This window comes from Eulemur rufifrons, chromosome 8, assembly GCF_041146395.1.
Source record: "Eulemur rufifrons isolate Redbay chromosome 8, OSU_ERuf_1, whole genome shotgun sequence".
NCBI classification, from domain to species: Eukaryota; Metazoa; Chordata; class Mammalia; order Primates; family Lemuridae; genus Eulemur; species Eulemur rufifrons.
In genome coordinates, this window is record NC_090990.1 from 90,998,568 (window position 1) to 91,024,729 (window position 26,162).

Genomic DNA, 26,162 nt, shown 5'->3' on the forward strand with positions numbered 1-26,162 from the left:
TTTAGCTGATGATCAGGGAAACCAATTTTCTGGTGAGTACATGTGATGCTTGTTTTTCCATTCTTGGGATACTTCACTTAATATAATGGGTTCCAACTCTCTCCAGGAGAACCATAGAGATGTTGTATCTTCATCATTCCTTATAGCTGAGTAATATTCCATGGTATGCATATACCACAGTTTACTAATCGAATCATGTATTGATGGGCATTTGGGTTGTTTCCACATCTTTGCTATTGTGAATTGTGCTGCTATAAACATTCGGATACATGTGTCTTTGTTAAAGAATGACCTTTTTTCCTTTGGGTATATGCCCAGTAATGGGATTGCTGGGTCAAATGGCAGGTCTACTTGAATCTGTTTAAGATACTCCATAATGCTTTCAACAGGGGTTGCACTAGTTTGCAGTCCCACCAGCAGTGTATTAGTGTTCCTGTCTCTCCACACCCACGCCAACATGTGTTGTTTTGGGTTTTTTTGATAAAGGCCATTCTCATTGGAGTTAAGTGATATCTCATTGTGGTTTTGATTTGCATTTCTCTGATGATTAGGGATGTTGAGCATTTTTTCATATGTTTGTTAGCCATTCTTATATCTTCTTTCGAGAAGTTTCTATTCATGTCATTTGCCCACTTTTTGATAGGGTTGCTTGATTTTTTCTTGCTGATTTTCCTGAGTTCTAAATAGATTCTTGTTATCAGTCCTTTATCTGATGTGTAGTATGCAAAAATTTTTTCCCATTCTGTAGGTGGTCTGTTTATTCTCTGGACTGTTTCTTTGGCTGTGCAGAAGCTTTTTAATTTAATCATGTCCCATTCATTTATTTTTGTTGCTGCTGTGATTGCCTTGGGGGTCTTCTTCATAAATTCTTTGCCTAGGCCAATGTCTGTAAGAGTCTTTCCTACATTTTCTTCTAGAATTCTGATTGTATCACACCTAAGGTTTAAGTCTGTTATCCACTGTGATTTGATTTTTGTGAGAGGTGAAAGCTGTGGGTCCTGTTTCAGTCTTCCACAAGTGGCTAACCAATTCTCCCAGCACCATTTATTGAATAGGGATTCTTGTCCCCAGAGTATATTCTTTCCCGCTTTGTCAAAAATTAGGTGACTATATGAGGATGGTTCTATATTTGGATTTTCTGTTGTGTTCCACTGGTCTGTGTCCCTGCACTTGTGCCAGTACCAGGCTGTTTTAAGAACCACGGTCTTGTAGTATAGTTTGAGGTCTGGCAAATTAATACCTCCCATTTTGTTTTTGTTGCTTAAAATTGCTTTTGCTATACAGGGTCTTCTTTGATTCCATACAAAGTGTATAATTATTTTCTCTATGTCTGTAAAGAATGATGTTGGTAATTTAATAGGGATTGCATTCAATCTGTAGATCACTTTGGGTAGTATAGACATTTTAACAATGTTGATTCTTCGAATCCACGAGCATGGTATATTTTTCCATCTATTTGCAAGTTCTACTATTTCTTTTCTCAGTGTTTCATAGTTTTCCTTATAGAGGTCCTTTACCTCTTTAGTTAGATATATACCTAGATATTTTATTTTCTTTGTTGCTATTTTGAAGGGTATTGAGTCTTTAATTTGGTTTTCCGATTGACTGTTATTGGCATATATAAATGCCTCTGATTTGTGTATATTAATTCTGTAGCCTGAGACTTTGCTATATTCGTTAATCAATTCCAGGAGTCTCTTGGTTGAATCCTGGGGGTTTTCCAGATATAACATCATATCATCAGCAAAAAGTGAGAGTTTGATCTCTTCCTTCCCTGTTTGGACTCCCTTGATTCTGCTCTCTTGCCTGATAGCTCTCGCAAGGACTTCCAATACTATGTTGAAAAGTAATGGAGACAATGGGCAGCCCTGTCTGGTTCCAGTTCTAAGTGGGAGTGCTTTCAGTTTTTCCCCATTCAGTATGATGTTGGCTGTGGGTTTGTCATATATGGCTTGTATCATTTTTAGGTAGGTTCCATCAATGCCTATTTTGTTAAGCGTTTTTATCATAAAAGGGTGTTGAATTTTGTCAAATGCTTTTTCTGCATCTAATGAGAGTATCATATGGTTTTTGTTTTTGCTTCTATTTATGTAGTGAATTACATTTATAGATTTACATATGTTGAACCACCCCTGTATCTCGGGGATGAAGCCCACTTGGTCATGGTGGATTACTTTTTTGATAAGTACTTGGATTCGATTTGCTAGTATTTTATTGAAAATTTTTGCATCTATATTCATGAGGGAAATTGGTCTGTAGTTCTCTATTTTTGTTGCATCCTTTCCAGGTTTGGTATCAATGTTATATTGGCTTGGTAGAACGTGTTGGGGAGAATTCCATCCTTCTCAATATTGGAGAATAGTTTATGTAGGATGGGCACCAGTTCTTCTTTGTATGTATGGTAAAATTCAGGTGTGAACCCATCTGGACCAGGGCTTTTCTTTTTGGGAAGGTTTTTTATTGCTGTTTCGATTTCAGTTCTTGATATTGGTCTGTTCAGGTACTCTATTTCTTCCTGGTTGAGCCTGGGAAGACTATGTGTTTCTAAAAATTTGTCCATTTCCTCCACGTTCTCCAGTTTGTGTGCATAAAGATTTTTGTAGATTTCTTAGATGGTATCTTGTATCTCTGTAGCGTCGGTTGTGATTTCTCCTTTCATGTTCCTAATGGAGGTTATTAGAGATTTTAGTTTTGTGTTCTTGGTTAGTCTAGCCAGGGGTGTGTCTATTTTGTTTATCTTTTCAAAGAACCAACTTTTTGTTTTATTAATTTCCCTTATAGTTTCTTTGTTGTCCTTTTCATTTAGTTCTGATTTGATCTTAGTAATTTCTCGCCTTCTGCTGGGTTTGGGATCGTTCTGTTCTTCTTTCTCCAGCTCTTTGAGTCTATTCGTTAGGTTGTCTATTTGCATGTTTTCTGTCTTTTTGATATAGGCATTTATGGATATGAATTTTCCTCTCAGGACTGCTTTAGCTGCATCCCATAGATTTTGATAAGTTGTATCTCCATTGTCATTTAATTCAAAGAAATTTTTTGATTTCCATCTTGATTTCTTCTTTTATAGAATAGTTATTCAGGAGAAAGTTATTTAGCTTCCATGACTCTGAGTAAGAGTGAGGGTTTCTGTTTGTGATCATTGTTACTTTTATTCCGCTGTGATCTGAGAAGATGCATGGTATAATTTCGATTTTTTAAAATTTTTTAAGACATGATTTATGTCCTAGGATATGGTCAATCTTAGAGAATGTCCCGTGAGCTGATGAGAAGAATGTATATTCTGTGGACTTTGGGTAGAATGTCCTATAGATGTCAGCCATGCCCATTTGTTCTAGCATTCTATTTAGGTCCATTATGTCTTTGTTTATTTTCTGTTTAGAGGATCTGTCCTGTACTGTCAGTGGGGTGTTAAAGTCTCCAGCTATTACAGTATTGTTATCTATCATTTGGTTGAGATCTAGTAGGGTTTGCTTTATGAATCTAGGTGCACCTAGGTTGGGTGCATATATATTGAGTATAGTCATGGCTTCTTGATGAATTGTGCCTTTAATCAGTATGTAGTAGCCATCTTTGTCTTTTATTATTTTTGTTGGTTTGAAAGCTAAGTTATTGGAAATTAAGATTGCCACACCAGCTTTCTTTTGGTTACCATTTGCTTGAAATATCGATTTCCATCCTTTTATTTTCAGTCTAAATGCATCTTTGCACGTTAGGTGAGTTTCTTGAAGACAGCAGATACTTGGATTGTGTTTTTTTATCCACTGGACCAGTCTATGTCTCTTGAGCGGGGAGTTCAAGCCATTCACATTTATTGAGAAAACTGATAAGTGAGACAGTTTTTTGTTCAGCTTGTTGGGTAGAACTTCATTGTGATGTTTTCTCTCCTGGGCCATTGTGGTATCTGGAATTTGATCTTTAGCTCTTGAGTAGTTTTACATTCGTGGATCTTTCTTGTGCTGTTCCGTGTGTAATTCTCTTTTGAGTACTTCTTGGAGGGCTGGTCTTGTCTTGGTGAATTCCCTCAACCTTTGTTTATCTGAGAATGTCTTGATTTCTCCTTCATATAGGAAACTTAGCTTAGCTGGGTACAAGATTTTAGGCTGGGCATTATTCTGTTTCAGAAGCGTGAAAATGGGGCCCCAACCTCTTCTTGCTTGTAAGGTTTCAGCTGAGAAATCTGGCGTAATTCTGATGGGTTTTCCTTTGTAAGTTACTTGTTTCTTTCTCCTTACAGCTCGGAGAAGGGATTCTTTAGTGGATATTTTGGTCAGCCTGATGACTATGTGGCGTGGTGTTTTCCTGTTTGCTATGAATCTCCCAGGGGTCCTTTGAGCTTCTTGAATCTGTATGTCTAGAGTATTGGCAAGGCCTGGAAAATTTTCCTCGATTATGTCTTCAAATAGCTTGTCCAACCCTTGCTTATTATCTTCTTCACCCTCAGGAATGCCAATAACTCTCAAGTTAGGTTTCTTCACATAATCCCACATTTCTTGAAGACTCAGATCATTTCTCTTACTTTTTCGATCTATCTCTGTGTCTGACTTATTTAGTTGGAAGGAGTTATCTTCAATTTCTGAGATTCTTTCCTTTGTTTGATCTACCCTGCTCTTTAGACTTTCCACAGTGTTTTGTATCTCTCTGAGTGAATTCTTCACTTCTAGGAGTTCAGTTTGGTTTTTCTTCAATATTTCAATTTCTTTAGTGAATTTTTCCTCCAGATCCTGTATTTTTTTTTTTGTGTTTTCCTTGTGTTGTTTATCCATTGATTCTTGTATATTATTCAGCTTGTTTATAATCCATAATTGGAATTCTTCCTGTGACATGTTGGTGTTTTGAGTCTGGTTTGTGTCAAATGGTTGGGAGCTGGTATTTCTCTTTGGGGATGAGCTTTCCATTTGATTCTTTGTGCTTTCCGTGTTTTTTCGCTGGGTCCTTCTCATCTAGATTTATTGTTCGATCTTTACTTATAGATTTAGTCTGGTTAACAGCACTCCTTGTGCTCTATTCTTAGGCTGTGAAACAGTCTAGGTATGTTGCTTCTTTTGGCAAGAGGGGGAGACTGTTGTGTATTGTTTAGAGATTTTTCTGTTTCCGTTGGGGGACTGCTTCCGATGGGTCCAATCCTAGAGGATTGTATTGATCCAAGACCGCTTTGGCGAGTTAGGACACTGTGTTGTGGTCTTTCAGAAGGCAGGCAGGGTCCACACTAATAGTAGACCGAAATTCTCTTTGTTTGTTTGTTTGTTTCCCTTTGGTTCTTCCTCTATAGGGGAGGTTTCTGTCTCTATCTGCAGGCAAGATACTAGCTATGGGGAGAGGATGGTGACCTTGCTTGCTCAGCGCCCCAGTTGTTGTAGCTCCCACGGGCAAAAGTCTTCCTTGGCCCAATGTCCCCAGGGATCAGGTTCCACACTCTTGCTTCTGGAGAAGTATTCAGTGTTTACACATGGGCGGGGACCCTATATAAGGTCCGTGGACCAGGGGAGAGGGCCGTCCAGGGAGCCTCTTGGTACCCTATTGCTCCGCAGTGACTTGGCTGTGGGCCCTAGAATGGCGATTGCGTGCCCGCAGATCGCTGGCACTGGGGGTGACTACACAGGATCCAGTATGTACCAGAGCCAGGGACCTGGCCCTTTCCGAAGCTCACTGTGGGTCCCCAGTTAGAATGCGAAAAGAGAGAAGAAAGAAGAAAAAGAAAAAGAAAAAGAAGAAGAAAAAAAAAGAAAAAAAAGAAAGAGAAAAAAGAAAAGAAAGAAATGAAAGAGGAGAAAACGAAAGAGAAAAGAAAAAAAGAAGAAAAAGAAAGAAAAAAAAAGGAAAAAAAAAGAAAAAAAAAGAAAAGAAACCCAAAAAGCCAAACCAAAAAACACCAAAAACACTAACAAAAATGAACAAAAACAAACTATGTAGCACCTCACCACACCGCAAGGCAGAAAGATACACAAATCTGAAGTATATAATTCAGCGACTCAATGTTTTTTGTTTGTTTGTTTTATGCCTTAGTGCAGCTCCGCCCCTTCACGCCCGCCAGTCTGGGTCCCGGGTGGTTTCGCAGTGGATTTCAAGATGGCGTCTGCGCGCCCGCACAGCTCCGAGGGTGGTGGGGATCCAACCTCCGCGCTCAGAAAGGCGCGGCAGCCAGAGGCCCGGAGGGCAAAGGTGCCTGCCAAGGCTGTCCAGCTCGTGAGCTGCCGGAAAAGAAAAAGAAAAAGAAAAGAAAAAACAAAACAAAACAAAAAAAAAAAAAAAAAACAAACACAAACAAACAAAACCCAGAAAAAATTTACCAAGAATAAAACATACAGTTCAGCGAGCCTATTCTTCTTGTTCGTGGTTTTGTTTTGTTTTTTTTTTTTTTTTGCCTTAGCGCAGCTCTGCCCCTTCACCCCAAGCGTGGCCCCGGCATATCCCGCACTCCTGGTGTTGGTTCAGAGACCAGCGGAGGGCACCGGGCAGAGAGAGCCGCTCGGCACTTTATGGCTCCTGAGCGGTTTCGCCCTCGCTTTCAAGATGGCGCCTGCTGAGCTCCGGGGCTGGAGGCGACCGGCTCCCCGGCAGGCAGAGACCGCCACTGCCCGGGGGCTGGCGATCAAGGATGCGCCCTGGGGGTCACCGGCTGGAGAACCGCCAAAAAAGGCAGCACGGGCAGAAAGAGCCCCTGGGCACTTTTTGGCTCCCGAGCGGTTTTGCCCTCGCTTTCAAGATGGCGCCTGCCGAGCTCCGGGGCTGGAGGGGACTGGCTCCCCGGCAGGCAGAGACCACCAGTGCCCGGGGGCTGGTGAGCAAGGACGCGCACCAGGGGTGACCGGCTGGAGAACCGCCGAAAAAGGCAGCACGGGCAGAAAGAGCCGCTGGGCGCTTTATGGCTCCCCAGCAGTTTTGCCTTCGCTTTCAAGATGGCGCCTGCAGAGCTCCGGGGCTGGGGGGGACCGGCTCCCCGGCAGGCAGAGACCGCCACTGCCCGGGGGCTGGCCAGCAAGGACACGCACCGGGGGTGACCGGCTGGAGAACTGCCGAAAAAGGCAGCACGGGGTACAACGCTATTTGCTGTCCGGGAGTCTTTTGTGTTTTTTCGCCCTGGTGCAGATCCATCCCTCCTCGCCAAGCGCTGTCTCAGCTGAGATCCCCCATGTTCTATGGTAATTTCGCAAAAAAGCCTCCTGTCTGCAATGCGCCACGTATCCCTCAGTGATTCTGTGCTGGCCTGGGTCAGGGCTCTATTCAATTGGGAGCGGAGGGCAAGCCGCTTTCCCGAGAGGCTGCACCCACCCCGGCTGGGGGCGGGTGTATCCGACCCGCGCTCCGCTGACTAGTGTCTGTCCCACGTTCCTAATTTTCGTCCACCTCAGACCTCACTCGCTCTGTTTGTCCCACGCTGATTCTCCGTGGATTCACACTGCTGTTCCTGTGTGGGAGCAGTCCTCTAGCGTTGTGGCAGGTCCGGATCGATGCCTTCCTCCCCGGGAGCGCAGATCCAGGCCATCACCACCACTCCGCCATCTTTCTTCCCCTGATTTTTAATATATATTAATATATTTTGACATTACATAAATTCTTAACCAGCCTCTCTTGTTTAGATTATATATGTCATTATATCTGACATTCCTGTAACTACTGTGTTGATGAATAAAATTCCTGTGAGAAATACTGCTTTTTAATAAAACAAATAACATGCTGGGGGTTAGGGGGTGACCTATATCCCATGTTAGTGGGTGGTCACTTTATTTATAGGATCTTTAAAACAAGTACATTTTTAATGAACTAAAGTGAATAAAGGCACAATTAAAAACTGCCCCCATACCCCCCCCCAAATGAGAATAAGGTTCTGAGCCATTTTTGCAGCACACAAATGCAGAAATTGTATTGTATTATCACCTTTCTACACAAACTTCCCTAACATTTTCAAAAGGACCAATGGAGACTTTAGGTCTTATCTGCCTGTGTTAATTATGGCTGAGAGGTCCACAATAGGATAAAGAAGTCCTGTTAACCAGACTGTGTCAGTCAGAGAACTGGTGTGGGTGTGGTCCCCAAGGAGGCTCAGAGGTTCCCTTATCTGTGCTGCTGATTGCCAGGGTTGGGCCTTTCCACTGTGATGTTTTCTGGTTTTTATAGAGTGGCACAAAGAAGTCCCTCTGAGAGACCTAAGGTATGAACTGTTCAGCCAACGTGAGCGTCCTAGGGGCACCTACAGGGGGGAAGAAAACATCCCTGAGTCCCAAGGGAGGATTATAGCAGCCAAAGAGATGGAGAAGGTGATGCAAAAGGTAGCTTTCCTAAGTCTAGTTCCAGGTTCCTGGGTACCAAGTATTTTCATTTTAGGCGGTAAATTTGTGCTTTCAGAAACCTATCAGGGAACTTCTGTGTGGGTTCCTAAGAAGGCTCAGGAATGTCCAGGAAGGCCCCCTTGTGTACACAGTCTTTACCACCCAGGGCCCCTGTCCTGTAGTAATCATGGCCAGGGATGGTCCTGGAGTCAGGCCAGTAAGATAAGATTTGCCTTTGCCCCAAAAGAACAGGGCCAGGGAAGCAAGAGAGGAGCTGGGCACAGGGTGGAAGTCTTGTCCTTCCTCCTTTGTTCCCCAGTATTGATTTTCTTTATAATTAACAGCCCAATGCATGCTCAATCAGTGTTGATCTCCTTGAAATCCACCCCAGGCTCTCAAACTCTTGAGTGCGATTCCTAGTTCTTCTGTTAGCTTTGGGGACTGTTCATGACCTGGTCCCTCTGCAGGCCTTTTCATTGTCCCCATCCCCCACACCCTGTGCTTTCCATTACACACATTGAATTGTTCATTTTGCCAGTTACTGTCACACTTCCATAACTTTGCACTTGCTGTTTCCTCTCTGGGAAGCTGACATGCCAGACACCAGGCCAAGCTCTAATTGGTTTCCTGAGATGGATGAAAGATTCCTAGGGGGAAGATCAGACAGGGCTCTAACTCTCTACAGAACAGAGTCAACTGTTCACAAGATCAAAGGAAGGACACAAACAGCACCACATATGCTCACTTGCTGCTGGAGGTATCCAAAAGTTTCTGTAAGGGGGTGAATCTACCAGGGCCATTTGCACAGGTTTGATCACAGGAAATAGAGGAGGCATTCTAGACAGAAGGAAGCCAGAGTGATAGGAGCACACAGGACAGAGGTGGGGAAGGAGGCTTGCGAGTAGAAGGTTGAACCAGACCCACCTCTTTCCTTACAAGCCTCCAGTGGTGCATTTAGCTGTGGGTCTCCAAAAGTAAACAGTTCAGGTCTAATGCTAGAACATTCTGCTAATGAGAACTTTACTGTGAAGTTCAGGCCTTGGTTGGCTGGGTCAGTGGTTGCCTTGTATGTCCCTCACTAGCCTAAGGTCAGTTCAACAAGAAGAGCTTTGGCTTTGGTTCTGAAGACCAAAAGATCTGCTGTAAGGATCCTGCAGGAGTAGCGTGAACAACTTACACATGACCACAAGCCTCTGGCTGTGGATGCACAGGCAGCTCTGGGTGAGAGAATAGAAGTCAGGAAACCCAGAAAAAAAGAACACCTAGGTCATCCCTACAAGAAGAGACCTAGTGTAGACTGGACACTAACAGAGTGAGAGGAGGAGAAATCAGGGAGAGGAGTGAGAGTAAGAGGAGGAGGAGGAAAGAAGGGATTAAACAGGAGGGCAAAAAAGAAGGAAGGAGTAGATGTGGAGAAAGAGGAAAAGAAGGGAGACAGACATGGACCCACCCAAGCAGAGACCCAGACATGGGATGGCAGAACACGCACAAACAAACCGAGGAACGCAGGTAAGGCACGCACACACACACACACACACACACAGAGCAATCCCCCCACCAACCACCCAACCGATCCCAAGCTCCACTCTATCAAGCAACAGGAGAGCCAGCTCTGGGGCCCGTGAGTGCTGCTGCCACATGCAGGACCCATGGGAATCGAGGCAGAACAAACCTCCCCAGACACGGGGCTGCACGTCTTCAGGACCTTCAGGTGAAGGGCCAGTCTGATGGCCCTGCCTCCTAATTGTGGACCAGTCCCCAAAACCCTCCACACCGTGCCCTTGCGTCCGGGAGAGGGCCCTCTCTCGCTCACTCTCTGGCTCTCTGAACCCATGTCTGAAAGTCTGTTTCTACGTGTGCGCCTGTGGGTTTGCTTGTTAGGGTGTGGGACTGTGGTGTGTTCGTGTGTTTGGGTGGGGGTGTGTTTGTGTGCGTGCAAACTCCCGTCAGCGGCAAGCCCGTCAGTCTCCCCGTGCCCCCGATAAGGACAGGTGGTCTAAGTGCCAGGGCGAGAAGGGGCAAGGGTACCCACAGCCCGCCACGGTCCTTGTGGTGCGTGGGGTTACCTGCGGTGCGCAGGGGTTGGGGGACAAGGTACTGGGCCGGGACTGGCAGCAGCACATTCTCTTGAGGCGTCCATGGGTGCCCACCACCCTCTACGGCCATAGCAGGTCGAAGGGGCCCTGCATCCCCTGAGGCCGGTGACAGAAGAAGAGGCAAAAGCTTATATAGCACCTGGTATTCCCAGGGGGTCTCCTATCCAAGTACTAACCAGGCCCGGTCCTGCTTAGCTTCTGAGATCAGAGGAGATGGGGTGCATTCAGGATGCCATGGCCCTAGACCCTGGCGGGCATCCCTGGACGCCTCAAAAGGCCATTCCACTACGCATCCCTCCCGCCCCAGTCCCGCCTGCCATCCCGCGCGGTGCTAACCTTGAACCTCGGGGTTGCGCACGCACCGTGGCGGGAGGCGGGGCGGGGGGGGCGGCGGTGGTGGCGGGAGGCGGGGGGGGCGGCGGTGGTGGCGGGAGGCGGGGGGGGGGCGGTGGTGGCGGGAGGCGGGGGGGGGGCGGTGGTGGCGGGAGGCGGGGGGGGGGCGGTGGTGGCGGGAGGCGGGGGGGGGGGCGGTGGTGGCGGGAGGCGGGGGGGGGGGCGGTGGTGGCGGGAGGCGGGGGGGGGGCGGTGGTGGCGGGAGGCGGGGGGGGGGCGGTGGTGGCGGGAGGCGGGGGGGGGGCGGTGGTGGCGGGAGGCGGGGGGGGGGCGGTGGTGGCGGGAGGCGGGGGGGGGGCGGTGGTGGCGGGAGGCGGGGGGGGGGGCGGTGGTGGCGGGAGGCGGGGGGGGGCGGTGGTGGCGGGAGGCGGGGGGGGGGCGGTGGTGGCGGGAGGCGGGGGGTGCCAGGCTGCTCCCGCACACAATGCGCCCCCACGCCGCCCAGCGCATTCCGCCCCAACCGACAGGCCGCGCTGTCCCGCTGCACGGCGGGGCGCCAGAGGGCTCGGTCATGCCTGGGGTGGTGGGCGAGGGTCCGGCTTCCCAGCCGCTCCCCTAGACCTGCACTCTAGGGCCCTCCCCATGCCCGACCGCCCGACCGACTCCCCGTCAGCCCAGCAGACCGGCCACGCTCAGAACCGGCTGTGGTCAGCCTGGGCCTTGGCGCTCCCCTCCTGCCCGCCGCCCGGCCCGTCCACCTTGCCCGTGCGGATGGTGCCAGGTCTCTCTCCGCCCCTCCCGCAGGGCCCCACCTGGTCCGGCCCGGCCACCAACTGGTCCGGCCCTGCCGCTGCCCTTCCGCGGGAGGGCCCCGCCCCCCACCCCGCCCCCGCCGCCTCAGGTCACCGCCCACCACCACAAGAAACCCGCCCCTTGCTCCGCGGGTGCCCTTGCCTCCCCCTCGATCTGGCCACTTCCCTAGAACACCTGTCCTTATCGGGGGCTGGGGGGAGACTGACGGGTCTCCCGCGGGCACACGCCCCCCCCCCCAACCCAAACACTCGGACACACCACCATCCCACACTCCAGTGAGCAAACCCACAGGCACACTTGCAGAAACATACTTCCAGTCGTGGGGTCAGAGAGCCAGAGCCGGAGAGTGCGCCAGAGAGGCCCCTCTGGCCCCCCAGGTGAGGGCACGGTGTGGAGGGGGTTTGGGGGCAGGGCCAGGACAAGGAGGCAGGGCCGTGGGGCTGACCCTTCACTCGGGGGTCCTGAGGACCTGAAGACGTGCAGCCCCTGTTTCTGGGGAGGCTTGTTCTGCCTCGATTCTCGTGGGGCCTGCATGTGACTGGCAACTTCTAAGCTCCTTACATGCTATACCAGAAACTGCAAAATTGTGATTTTTATCATTGTTCCCATGGTGGTGGGTTGGTCCTAATTAAGTAATTCGTAAGAACCACCATTGCCTAAGACCAGTTTGTTGACTTGTTTTACCTTTCAGTGATGGGTATATTAATTCTGCTTCCTGAAGTAATCTCTTCTCCATATATTTGGTAAAATATGTAGTATTCAAAAGGTTGCCTGTTTATATGAAATTGGAGCAATGGATCTTCCCATGCATAGTTTATCTCATTTGTAGAATAGCCAGAGTTAACAAAATACTAATTTAATTCTTTAAGAAAAAAAAATCACAAACGAGAGAAAGGCACAAAACCAGTGTTTGGATAAGATAAACTCTATGTAATTTAGTGTTTTTCTTGTAATATTGAGGGCCCATCTGTAATTAGAAAGTAGGGATTTCTACTGCGTAGCTCAGCATGGATATGTGGCTTCTTCCGGCACCATAAGAGTAGGAATTGATTTAGGGTGAGGTCAGTAGTCCAGAGGCAAGGAGAGTCCAGGATACCAGAAATACAACCAACCTAAAATCCAAACCTGGTAGAATGACCACAAAGCCACAAAGAAGTTGTAGATGAGAACACAAAGTACATTCCATAGGAATTAGAAATTAAAAAAAAGATATGAATAATTTTGGAGTGACTTAGCCTTCAGTATAAAAGAAAGTATAGATTGACTGTTATTGCTTGCACAGAAATATAAGATTTCCAGATTAATTACCAAAAGTCAATGAGTTATTTCCCATAATAACACTGAGGTTTGGAATGAAGTAGGAAAATAGATAATTGTTAGGTTTCCAGGTGTGCTTTGCTATTTGATGTCAGTTAATGTTTCATTATCTGTCATAGCATATATAATGGTTTTAGTCTGCATAATTCTTCAGTTTCTCTTTATAAGTTAGTATAAAACTAATAAAATGAGATTATCATCTTGCAGATCAATATGAATCGACTCCAGTCCTTATTTTCATTCCTATCATCCACTTCCAACATGTCAAATTTCAGAAACTGATGCAAGCCACAAAGAATGTTCACATTCTTTTAAAACATTGTTCTAGGGTATTCTAAATAATGAATTTCAGCATCTACATTGCCTTAGAATTCTAGTTTTATTCTTAGGGTTTTTTGTTTTTTTTTTTTGTATGTATAGTAAACACTCCCACTTTATGAATGGGATTACATTCCAAAATCCCCAGTGGGTGCCTCAAACCTTCGTTGTAGGTAGTACTAAACCCTATATATTCTATTTTTCCTCCTGAAGTGTGTTTGGCAGGAAACTACACACTTCTTTGGTTCTCAGAGTTAAGCAAACCTATGGTCAACCTAATGTCTAGCTGCTTTCTCTAAGTGAATGTCAGTGTTTCCATATGTAATTCCTTGCCACCCAAAAGTTCCCCACTTCCTACAAAACGACTTCTTCTTTCTGAAGTGTGTTTGGCAGGAAACTCTACACACTTCTTTGGTTTTCAGAGGTAAGCAAATCTGTATTCAACCCAATGTCTAGCTGCTTTGTCTAAGTGAATGTCAGCATTTCCATATGCAACTCCTTGCCATCTGAAAGTTCCCCTCTTCCTATGAAATGACTTCTTTCTGACTTGTCTTTGGCAGGAAACTCTATACACTTCCTTGGGTCTCAGTTAAGCTAACCTATAGTCAACCCAATGTCTAGCTGCTTTTTCTAAGTGAATGTCAGCGTTTCTGTATGTAACTCCTTGCCACCAGAAAGTTCCCCAATTCCTATGAAATTACTTCTTTCTCAAGTGTGTTTGGCAGGAAACTCTACACACTTCTTCTGTTCTCAGAGTTAAGCAAACCTATAGTCAACCAAATGTTTAGCTGCTTTCTCTAAGTGAATGTCAGCAATTCCATATGGAACCTCTTGCCACCTGAAATTTTCCCCACTTCCTACAAAATGACTTCTTTCTGAAGTGTGTTTGGCAGGAAACTCTACACACTTCTTCGGTTCTCAGAGTTAAGCAAACTTATTGTCAACCCAATGTCTAGCTGCTTTCTCTAAGTGAATGCAAGCGTTTCCGTATGTAACTCCTTGCCACCCAAAAGTTCCCCACTTCCTACGAAATGACTTCTTCTTTCTGAAGTGTGTTTGGCAGGAAACTCCACACACATCTTCAGTTCTCAGAAGCTTACCTCCCTCTGGTGACCCTGTGCATATGGACTGACACCCCCAGGTGGCCCTATGCACATGGGACAAAAGCCTACAGGATACCCTATGCACACTGGCTGTCACCCCCAGTGTGATACTCTATACAGAGGATCAAAACACAGGGGTGACACTCTGTACACAGGCTAACACCCCCCTGTGACCCTCTGCCCACAGGCAGACACCCCCCTTGTGACCCTCTGCTCATGGGCTGACACGCCCTGGTGACCATCTGCACACTGGCTGATACCCCACCAGTGACCCTCTGCAGACGGTCCGACATCCCACTGGTGACAATCTTCATAAAGTCCAACATATCCTAGGTGGCCCTCTGCATTCCTGTCAACAACCCTGCTTGACCATCTGTACTTGTGCTGACACCACCCAGGTGACACTCTGCCTATGTGAAGATAACCTCCAAGTGACCCTCTCGACATGTGCTCACACCCCTCTGGTGACCTGTGCACATGGACTGACACTCCCCAGGAGGCCCTATGCACATGGGACCAAAGCCCCTGGGACACCCTATGCACACTGGATGGCACATCCAGTGTGACTCTCTGCGCTCGGACCACCAACCCCAGTTGACATTGCACACAGGCTGACAGCCCCCTGTCACACTCTTCACACAGGCTGACATCCCCCAGTTGACCCTCTGCTCGGGGGCTAACACCCCCCGATCACCCTCTGTACACAGGCCAATACCCCACCCCGATACCCCAGAGGTGACAGTCTTCAGACTGGCCAACATACTCCAGGTGACCCTCTGCACTTCTGACAACATCCCCTGGTTGTCCCTCTATACACAGGCCGACACCACCCAGGTGACTGACTACACATGGACTGACAATCCCCAAGTGACCCTCTCGACTTGTGCTTACATCCCCCCCCCCATGACCTTGTGCACATGCACTGACAACCCCTGGGTGGCCCTAAGCACACTGGATGGCAACCCTAGTATGACACTCTGCTCACGGGCCAACAACCAATGGGTGACACTCTGCACTCAGGCCGACAACCTCATGTGACTCTATGCACACAGGCTCACACCCCCCAGGTGACCCTTTGCATGCGGTTGACACCACCTGGTCACCCTCTGCACACAGGCAGACACCCCACTGGTGACCCTCTGCAGATGGACCGAGTCCCCACAGGTGACACTCTTCACACAGGCCAATATACACAGGGTGACCCTCTGCACTCCTGTCAGCACCCGCAGTTGACCCTCTGCACATGGGCTGACAATCCCCAAGTGACTACTCAAAGGTTGGTCCAAGAATTTTATATATGTAAGAATGACAAAACTGATCTCTAGTTCTCCTGTCTTCCTCAGAACAGTCACAGCAGTGAAACATCCTGGCTTTCCTTCTCCATTCTGTATCTCTACCTGCACTGGATTTCAAGGACCTGAAATTAGCAGTCTAGAATCCAAAATCACTTCTACCCAAACAATCTCCCATGCTAGTCCAAAGGTCAACAAGTCCCTTCTCTATGATACTCCTGTATCCTGTGCATGTTAATTGGGATGGCCAGCCCCTGTGGTATGTTAAGTGTTACCTTCCAGGAGAGCTCAGCCAGATCTTATGGAGTTGAAACCTCATCACTGAAATTTCCAGCTATTGGACAAGTTGTGAAAGAATGCGAGTGCTAGCATCATCTATAAAAGAAACTCCAATAGCTGCTGTATTGCTGGAGTCTTAGTTTCCTGGGGCCAGAAGCATCCCTTTAATTGAGTCCAGACTGACAGAAGTACTAAGAGTCACACATGGAAAAACTGGCACCTGGCTGCAAAGCAAACCACATGCCAGTTACAAAGTACCCGTCCTATAAGAGGACATTCCAGCATGTAGGAAAACTCTAGCCTCAGCCAGACCCCCACGTGAACTGCCTCTCAATCATCTAGCTCTCTATATCCTTCCCTTCTAGGAGGTGGGGGTCATTAATGAAAAATGAACACAGAAGGCTCATAAGGAGAAAACGAAGAAGAGACAGATTTGTTAGGTACAACTCTGTTACCATTTACTTATATGATACAGGACGAGTCATTTAACCTCTCTGGGCCTGAGCCTCCTAATGTGTATAACAAAAATCTATAAAAGAACCCTTTCCAAAAATAAACAACAAAAAAAGTATGATGTAAGAAATGGTAGCTAAAATTAACAAATATAGCATTTAAACAAATCACATTAAAATTTTTGGATATCTTTCTCAGGAAGACAATAGCTACCTGATTCAAAATATATCCCCCTTTAAAGTTGTTGCTTCTTTGGGGGCAGAAATCTGCTCTTTGTGCCTATTCCAAAAGATGAAGGAGTGAGATTTATTCCAAGCTTTGCATAAAGGATGGGCTAAGGGCAGAGACGAAGACGAAGAGGCTAAAAACAAAAGAAACACAGAACTGAGGACACATCTGAAAATAAGGGCACAGTAGAATCATCTATGTCTGGTTTAACTGGTACACTCAAATTACTGCCTTATTTGCAAAGAACAAAAATGGGCATAAGTGAGGAAATCATTCCTGGTTTGGGGAAGTAATTAAAACAGTAGGGAAATTATTTTTTGATTTGGAAAGTATTAGGTAGACAAAGGGACCTCAACTTTGGTCAGGGTCCCTATGTTGCTTCTGCTTTTAGTAGCTTTGATCCTTCTTTGACTTATCAAAAAACTTTAACTCTTTTCAAAATGATTGCTTCTACTATAGGAAGAAAAAGAGGAAGAAATATGTAATGAGCTATATCCATTTCAATGCATTTGGCTGAAAATAAAAGAAAATCCTGATTCAAACTGTTTTAAACAGTAAGAAATCATACTATCTCATGTAAAAGGAAGTCTAGAGGTAGTTTCAGGAATAGCCTATTTGGGTTCTAGTTCTGATTTTCTAGGGTTTTCTTGACTCTGTCACACTCTGGATGCTGGCTTCATCTTAGTCTGGTAAAAAGTAGCTGCAATAATTCTGGGCATCATATCAGACATGATAATGTCCAGGAGAAGGGGGTCACCTATCTTCTCACAAGTCTTTCTCTTAAGAAAATCATTTCCAGAAGCTTCCCTGTGGTCTTTCCCTCAAATCACTCACACATTATATACTCAATGCATAACTAGTCACTGGAAAAGAGAATGGTGTTATCCTGACTGGCTTAAATGAACCAGAATCTTCTGGAGCTGGGGATGTAGGGAATTCTACACACTCAGGGTTGTGCTAGAATAGAAGGGAAGATGGCCATTTGGCTGGTATAATCTATTCTATTCTGAACTCCAAACAAAAAAGGAAAGCAGAAAACCAAATGCTAAGGTGAAAGGAGAGAGCTAAAGTACAATGTATAAAATTAATTTAAAAAGTGGCTCTCGGATCTGTGGTGCCTGTGGAGCTAGGGATGGGAGGAGATTTGCTGCAAAGGAACAAGAGGGAACTTTTGTGGGTGAAGGAAATGATCTATATCTTGATTGTGGTGATGGTTACACTGGTGTATACATTTATTAAATCTCAAACAATAAGCTTAAAATGGGTGTATTTTATTTTATGCAAATTATACCTTAATAAAGTTGTTAGGTTTGGGGTGTTTTAAGGGCTTCTGAGGATTTCTTACAGAGAACCTCCTTCAAAGTGTCTACTCAAACATCACTTTATGAGACAGGTCTTTTCTGACTACCCCATAAATAATCCCTCTGCTAAATTTCAAAATACACCTCAAAATAAACTCTGTATCAATTAAAATCTCAGCTCTGGGAGACTGAAGATGGCGGAGTGGCGGTGACTGCTTGGATCTGCGCTCCGGCGAGGAACCGTGGATCCGGACCTGCCACAACGCTAGAAAACCGCTCCCACACAGGAACAGCGGTGTGAATCCACGGAGAATCAGCGTGGGACAAACAGAGCAAGTGAGGTCTGAGGTGAACAGAAATTAAGATCGCGGAACTCTGTGGAAGGCGCGGAACAGACAGTAGCCAGCGGAGCGCAGGCGGCTGCGCCCGCCCCCAGGTGGGGCGGGGGCAGTCTTTGGGAAAGGCGGCTTGCACTCCTTGCTGACCTCCACCCCCAATTGCTTGGAGACCCCCTCGCAAGCCAGAGCAGAATCTCCGAGCGAGACGTAGGGCATTGCAGACAGGAGGCTTTTTCGGGAGAATAGCTTGGAACCTGGGAAGTCTCGGCTGAGACAGTCCTTGGCGAGAAGGGACGGACCTGTGCCAGGGGGAGGGGCACGAACAATCCCCGATCAGCGAATTGCGCTGTACCTCTGCACTACTTTTGTCGGTGGTTCTTCAGCCGGTGGCCCCCGGCGGCTTTGCCCGCCAAACCCCCCGGCAGCGGCGGTCCCTGGTCTCTGCCTGCCGGGGAGCCGGCCCCCCTCCGACCCCGGAGCACTGCGGGCGCCATCTTGAAAGCAAAGGCGGAACCGCTCGGGAGCCATAAGGTGCCCAGCGGCTCTCTCTCCCCGGCGCCCCCCGCTGGTCTCTGGGCCCGCGCCATCTCCGCTGGCCGCACTCGGCGTGAAGGGGCGGAGCTGCGCTGAGATGTAAAATAAACATTGGGTTGCCGCTCCGGAACCAGCGGAGCGGGCGTGAGGGGGCGGAGCTGCGCTGAGACGTAGAATAAGCGTTGGGTTGCCGCTCCGGAACCGACGGAGCGGGCGTGAAGGGGCGGAGCTGCGCTAAGACGTAAAATAAACATTGAGTTGCCGCTCCGGAACCGACGGAGCGGGCGTGAAGGGGCGGAGCTGCGCTAAGACGTAAAATAAACATTGAGTTGCCGCTCCGGAACCGACGGAGCGGGCGTGAAGGGGCGGAGCTGCGCTAAGACGTAAAATAAACATTGAATTGCCGCTCCGGAACCGACGGAGCGGGCGTGAAGGGGCGGAGCTGCACTAAGACGTAAAATAAACATTGAGTTGCCGCTCTGGAACCGACGGAGCGGGCGTGAAGGGGCGGAGCTGCGCTAAGGCGCAAAAACACAATCATTGAGCCGCTGAACTGTATACATCAGAATTGTGTATCCCTTCGTTTAGCGATGCGCTGTGGTGCTGTGTAGCTCTGTTTTTGTTCTTTTGTGTTTGTGTTTTCGCTGTTTCTGGGTTAGGTCTCTTTGTGTTATTTGTTAGTTTGGTTTTTGTTTTTTCTTTGTTTTGTTTTGTTTTATTTTGCTTCTTTTGTTTTTTTTTTTGTTTTGTTTTGTTTTGTTGTTTTGTTTTTCCTTTTCTCTTTTTTTTTCTTTTTTTCCTTTTTTCCTCTTCTCTCCTCCTTTTCTTTTCTCTTTCTTTTTCTTCTCCTTCTGTTCTTTCTTTTCACTTCCTTTTTTTTTTCTTTTTTTCTTTTCTTTTCTTTTTTCTTTTTCCTTATTTCTTCTCTCTTTTTGCCTTCTAACTGGGAACCCACGGTGAGCTTGGGAACGGGCCAGGCCCCTGGCTCTGGTACATATCGGAACCTGAGTAGTCACTCCCAACGCCGGCGATCTGCGGGCGCGCAATAGCCATCTTGGGGCCCACAGCCAAGTCACTGCGGAGCAATAGGGTGCCAAGAGGCTCCCTGGACGGCCCACTCCCCTGGTCCACAGACCTTATATAGGGTCCCCACCCACGTCTAAACATTGACTACTTCTCCAGAAGCGAGAGTGTGGAGCCTGGTCCCTGGGGACATTGGGCCAAGGCAGACTTTTGCCTGTGGGAGTTGCGGCAAATGGGGCGCTGAGCGAGCGAGGCCACCATCCACTCCCCACAGCTAGTATCTTTCCTGCAGATAGAGACAGAAACCACCCCTATAGAGGAAGAACCAAAGGGAAACAAACAAACAAAGAGAATTTTGGTCCACTACTAGTGTGGACCCTGCCTGCCCTCTGAAAGACTACAACACAGTGTCCTAACTCACCAAAGCAGTCTTGGATCACTCCAATCCTCTAGGATTGGACCCATCAGAAGCAGTCCCCCAACTGAAATAGAAAAATTTCTAAACAATTCACAACAGTCTTCCCCTCTTGCCAAAGGAAGCAATATACCTAGACTGCTCCACAGCCTAAGAATAGAGCACAGAGAGTGCTGTTAACCAGACTAAATCTATAAGTAAAGATCCAACGATCAATCTAGATGGGAACGGCCCAGCGAAAAAACACAGGAAGCACAAAGAATCAAACAGAAAGCTCACCCCCAAAGAGAAATACCGGCTCTCAACCATTTGACACAAACCAGACTCAAAACACCAACATGTCACAGGAAGAATTCCAATTATGGATCATAAACAAGCTGAATAATATACAAGAATCAATGGACAGACAAAACAAGGAAAATGCAAAAAAAATACAGGATTTGGAGGAAAAATTCACTAAAGAAATTGAAATATTGAAGAAAAACCAAACTGAACTCCTAGAAATGAAGAATTCACTCAGAGAGCTACAAAACACTGTGGAAAGTCTCAAAAGCAGGGTAGATCAAACAGAGGAAAGAATCTCAGAAATTGAAGATAACTCCTTCCAACTAAATAAGTCAGTCACAGAGATAGATCAAAAAAGTAAGAGAAATGATCTGAGTCTTCAAGAAATGTGAGATTATGTGAAGAAACCTAACTTGAGAGTTATTGGCATTCCTGAGGGTGAAGAAGACAATAAGCAAGGGTTGGACAAGCTATTTGAAGACATAATCGAGGAAAATTTTCCAGGCCTTGCCAATACTCTAGACATACAGATTCAAGAAGCTCAAAGGACCCCTGGGAGATTCATAGCAAATAGGAAAACACCACGCCACATAATCATCAGGCTGACCAAAATATCCACTAAAGAGTCACTTCTCCGAGCTGTAAGGAGAAAGAAACAGGTAACTTACAAAGGAAAACCCATCAGAATTACGCCAGATTTCTCAGCTGAAACCTTACAAGCAAGAAGAGGTTGGGGCCCCATTTTCATGCTTCTGAAACAGAATAATGCCCAGCCTAGAATCTTGTACCCAGCTAAGCTAAGTTTTCTATACGAAGGAGAAATCAAGACATTCTCAGATAAACAAAGGTTGAGGGAATTCACCAAGACAAGACCAGCCCTGCAAGAAGCACTCAAAAGAGAGTTACACACGGACCAGCACAAGAAAGATCCATGAATGTAAAACTACTCAAGAGCTAAAGATCAAATTCCAGATACCACAATGGCTCAGGAGAGAAAACATCGCAATGAAGTTCTACCCAACAAGCTGAACAAAAAACCGTCTCACTTATCAGTTTTCTCAATAAATGTGAATGGCTTGAATTCCCCGCTCAAGAGACATAGACTGTCCCAATGGATAAAAAAGCACAAGCCAAGTATCTGCTGTCTCCAAGAAACCCACCTAACGAGCAAAGATGCATTTAGACTGAAAGTAAAAGGATGGAAATCGGTATTTCAAGCAAACGGTAACGAAAAGAAAGCTGGTGTGGCAATCTTAATTTCCAATAACTTAGCTTTCAAACCAACAAAAATAATAGAAGACAAAAATGGCTACTACATACTGGTCAAGGGCACAATTCAACAAGAAGCCATGACTATACTCAATATATATGCACCCAACCTAGGTGCACCTAGATTCATAAAGCAAACCCTACTAGATCTGAACCAGATGATAGATAATAATACTGTAATAGCTGGAGACTTTAACACCCCACTGACAGTACAGGACAGATCCTCTAAACAGAAAATAAACAAAGACATAATGGACCTAAATAGAATGCTAGAACAAATGGGCATGGCTGACATCTATAGGACATTCTACCCAAAGTCCACAGAATATACATTCTTCTCATCAGCTCACGGGACATTCTCTAAGATTGACCATGTCCTAGGACATAAATCATGTCTTAAAAAATTCAAAAAAATAGAAATTATACCATGCATCTTCTCAGATCACAGCGGAATAAAAGTAACAATGATCACAAACAGAAACCCTCACTCTTACTCAGAGTCATGGAAGCTAAATAACCTTCTCCTGAATAATTATTCTATAAAAGAAGAAATCAAGATGGAAATCAAAAATTTCTTTGAATTAAATGACAATGGAGATACAACTTATCAAAATCTATGGGATGCAGCTAAAGCAGTCCTGAGAGGAAAATTCATATCCATAAATGCCTATATCAAAAAGACAGAAAACATGCAAATAGACAACCTAACGAATAGACTCAAAGAGCTGGAGAAAGAAGAACAGAACGATCCCAAACCCAGCAGAAGGCGAGAAATTACTAAGATCAAATCAGAACTAAATGAAAAGGACAACAAAGAAACTATAAGGGAAATTAATAAAACAAAAAGTTGGTTCTTTGAAAAGATAAACAAAATAGACACACCTCTGGCTAGACTAACTAAGAGCACAAAAGTAAAATCTCTAATAACCTCCATTAGGAACATGAAAGGAGAAATCACAACCGATGCTACAGAGATACAAGATATCATCTATGAATTCTACAAAAATCTTTATGCACACAAACTGGAGAATGTGGAGGAAATGGACAAATTTTTAGAAACACATAGTCTTCCCAGGCTCAACCAGGAAGAAATAGAGTACCTGAACAGACCAATATCAAGAACTGAAATCGAAACAGCAATAAAAAACCTTCCCAAAAAGAAAAGCCCTGGTCCAGATGGGTTCACACCTGAATTTTACCATACATACAAAGAAGAACTGGTGCCCATCCTACATAAACTATTCTCCAATATTGAGAAGGATGGAGTTCTCCCCAACACGTTCTACCAAGCCAATATAACATTAATACCAAAGCCTGGAAAGGACACAACAAAAATAGAGAACTACAGACCAATTTCCCTCATGAATATAGATGCAAAAATTTTCAATAAAATACTAGCAAATCGAATCCAAGTACTTATCAAAAAAGTAATCCACCATGACCAAGTGGGCTTCATCCCCGAGATGCAGGGGTGGTTCAACATACGTAAATCTATAAATGTAATTCACCACATAAATAGAAGCAAAAACAAAAATCATATGATACTCTCATTAGATGCAGAAAAAGCATTTGACAAAATTCAACACCCTTTTATGATAAAAACGCTTAACAAAATAGGCATTGATGGAACCTACCTAAAAATGATACAAGCCATATATGACAAACCCACAGCCAACATCATGCTGAATGGGGAAAAACTGAAAGCACTCCCACTTAGAACTGGAACCAGACAGGGCTGCCCATTGTCTCCATTACTTTTCAACATAGTATTGGAAGTCCTTGCGAGAGCTATCAGGCAAGAGAGCAGAATCAAGGGAGTCCAAATAGGGAAGGAAGAGATCAAACTCTCACTTTTTGCTGATGATATGATGTTATATCTGGAAAACCCCCAGGATTCAACCAAGAGACTCCTGGAATTGATTAATGAATACAGCAAAGTCTCAGGCTACAAAATTAATATACACAAATCAGAGGCATTTATATATGCCAATAACAGTCAATCGGAAAACCAAATTAAAGACTCAATACCCTTCAAAATAGCAACAAAGAAAATAAAATATCTAGGTATATATCTAACTAAAGAGGTAAAGGACCTCTGTAAGGAAAACTATGAAACACTGAGAAAAGAAATAGCAGAACTTGCAAATAGATGGAAAAATATACCATGCTCGTGGATTGGAAGAATCAACATTGTTAAAATGTCTATACTACCCAAAGTGATCTACAAATTCAATGCAATCCCTATTAAATTACCAACATCATTCTTTACAGACATAGAGAAAATAATTATACACTTTGTATGGAATCAAAGAAGACCCCGTATAGCAAAAGCAATTTTAAGCAATAAAAACAAAATGGGAGGTATTAATTTGCCAGACCTCAAACTATACTACAAGGCCGTGGTTCTTAAAACAGCCTGGTATTGGCACAAGTGCAGGGACACAGACCAGTGGAACACAACAGAAAATTCAAATATAGAACCATCCTCATATAGTCACCTAATTTTTGACAAAGCGGGAAAGAATATACTCTGGGGACAAGAATCCCTATTCAACAAATGGTGCTGGGAGAATTGGTTAGCCACTTGTAGAAGACTGAAACAGGACCCACAGCTTTCACCTCTCACAAAAATCAAATCACAGTGGATAACAGACTTAAACCTTAGGCGTGATACAATCAGAATTCTAGAAGAAAATGTAGGAAAGACTCTTGCAGACATTGGCCTAGGCAAAGAATTTATGAAGAAGACCCCCAAGGCAATCACAGCAGCAACAAAAATAAATGAATGGGACATGATTAAATTAAAAAGCTTCTGCACAGCCAAAGAAACAGTCCAGAGAATAAACAGACCACCTACAGAATGGGAAAAAATTTTTGCATACTACACATCAGATAAAGGACTGATAACAAGAATCTATTTAGAACTCAGGAAAATCAGCAAGAAAAAATCAAGCAACCCTATCAAAAAGTGGGCAAAGGACATGAATAGAAATTTTTCCAAAGAAGATATAAAAATGGCTAACAAACATATGAAAAAGTGTTCAACATCTCTAATCATCAGGGAAATGCAAATCAAAACCACAATGAGATATCACTTAACCCCAGTGAGAATGGCCTTTATCAAAAAAACCCAAAACAACACATGTTGGCGTGGGTGTGGAGAGACAGGAACACTCATACACTGCTGGTGGGACTGCAAACTAGTGCAACCCCTGTGGAAAGCATTATGGAGGTATCTTAAACAGATTCAAGTAGACCTGCCATTTGACCCAGCAATCCCATTACTGGGCATATACCCAAAGGAAAAAAGGTCATTCTGTAACAAAGGCACGTGTACCCAAATGTTTATAGCAGCACAATTCACAATAGCAAAGATGTGGAAACAACCCAAATGCCCATCAATACATGATTGGATTAGTAAACTGTGGTATATGTATACCATGGAATATTACTCAGCTATAAGGAATGATGAAGATACGACATCTCTATGGTTCTCCTGGAGAGAGTTGGAACCCATTATATTAAGTGAAGTATCCCAAGAATGGAAAAACAAGCATCACATGTACTCACCAGAAAATTGGTTTCCCTGATCATCACCTAAATACAAATCTGGGAATGACACCAATTGGACATCAGACTGAGGTGGGGGGTGGGGGAGGGGATGGGGGGTATGCCTACACAATGAGTGCATTGCGCACCGTTTGGGGAGTGGTTACACTTGAAGGTGCTGACTCGGGAAAGGGGGGGTGGGGAAAAAAATATGAAACTATTGTTTTTAACTTGCACTGTTCACTTAATGATTTATCATGAATATTTCCCATATTATTTCATATCATTGTACAAGAAATAATGTATACATTATGAGGACATACTGTATCTAACAAGATATACTGTTAGACTCTTTGATTCTGTAAAATTAAATTGAAAAAAAAAAAAAAAAAAATCTCAGCTCTTATATGCCCCCAAATCAGGAAATATAGTAAATTCATATTTTCTATTAATTCTTTAGCTCACACAATAATAGACTCTATTTATTATTCTTTTGGTCATTGACAATTCCTAACTTTGATAAACTAAAGGCAATCCTTGATATCTAACTCATAGGAAAATTAGAAGATGATTGCCATTCTCTAAATAAAAAAATTTCTGAATAGCATGCTGAATCTAATCAAAATAAATCTCATATTAGAGTAAAACTGAGGATTTCTGCCGTAAACACTAAACTCTGAATTCATTCCTCATTTTGGTATTAGAAAAAAGGTAATAAAGCAAATAAAAAAACAAAATTATAAGGCATAATATAATATACGGCAGAGGGGACAATGTTCCCAGTGTCATGCCATAACATGGATATTTAGCCGAGAGGGATAGCGTGAGTGAAAGAGCAGACAATAAACAATTCTTTCTGGAGTCTGAAAAAATACTATTAGGATTCTATCAGTCTCTAGTATTCTTCTCTTTAAATATTTTAAACATTATGCCAAAGAAAAGCCTAATCATT

At 44.8% G+C, this 26,162-nt stretch overlaps 2 pseudogenes; one reads left to right on the forward strand and one right to left on the reverse strand.

Annotated features, from left to right (window-relative positions):
- LOC138390316 (rho GTPase-activating protein 27-like) overlaps positions 1 to 15,477 on the forward strand; it is an 82,818-nt pseudogene extending 67,341 nt beyond the window's left edge.
- On the reverse strand, positions 10,488 to 10,606 carry LOC138390931 (5S ribosomal RNA; annotated as a pseudogene).
- Positions 15,478 to 26,162: the final 10,685 nt, after the last annotated feature.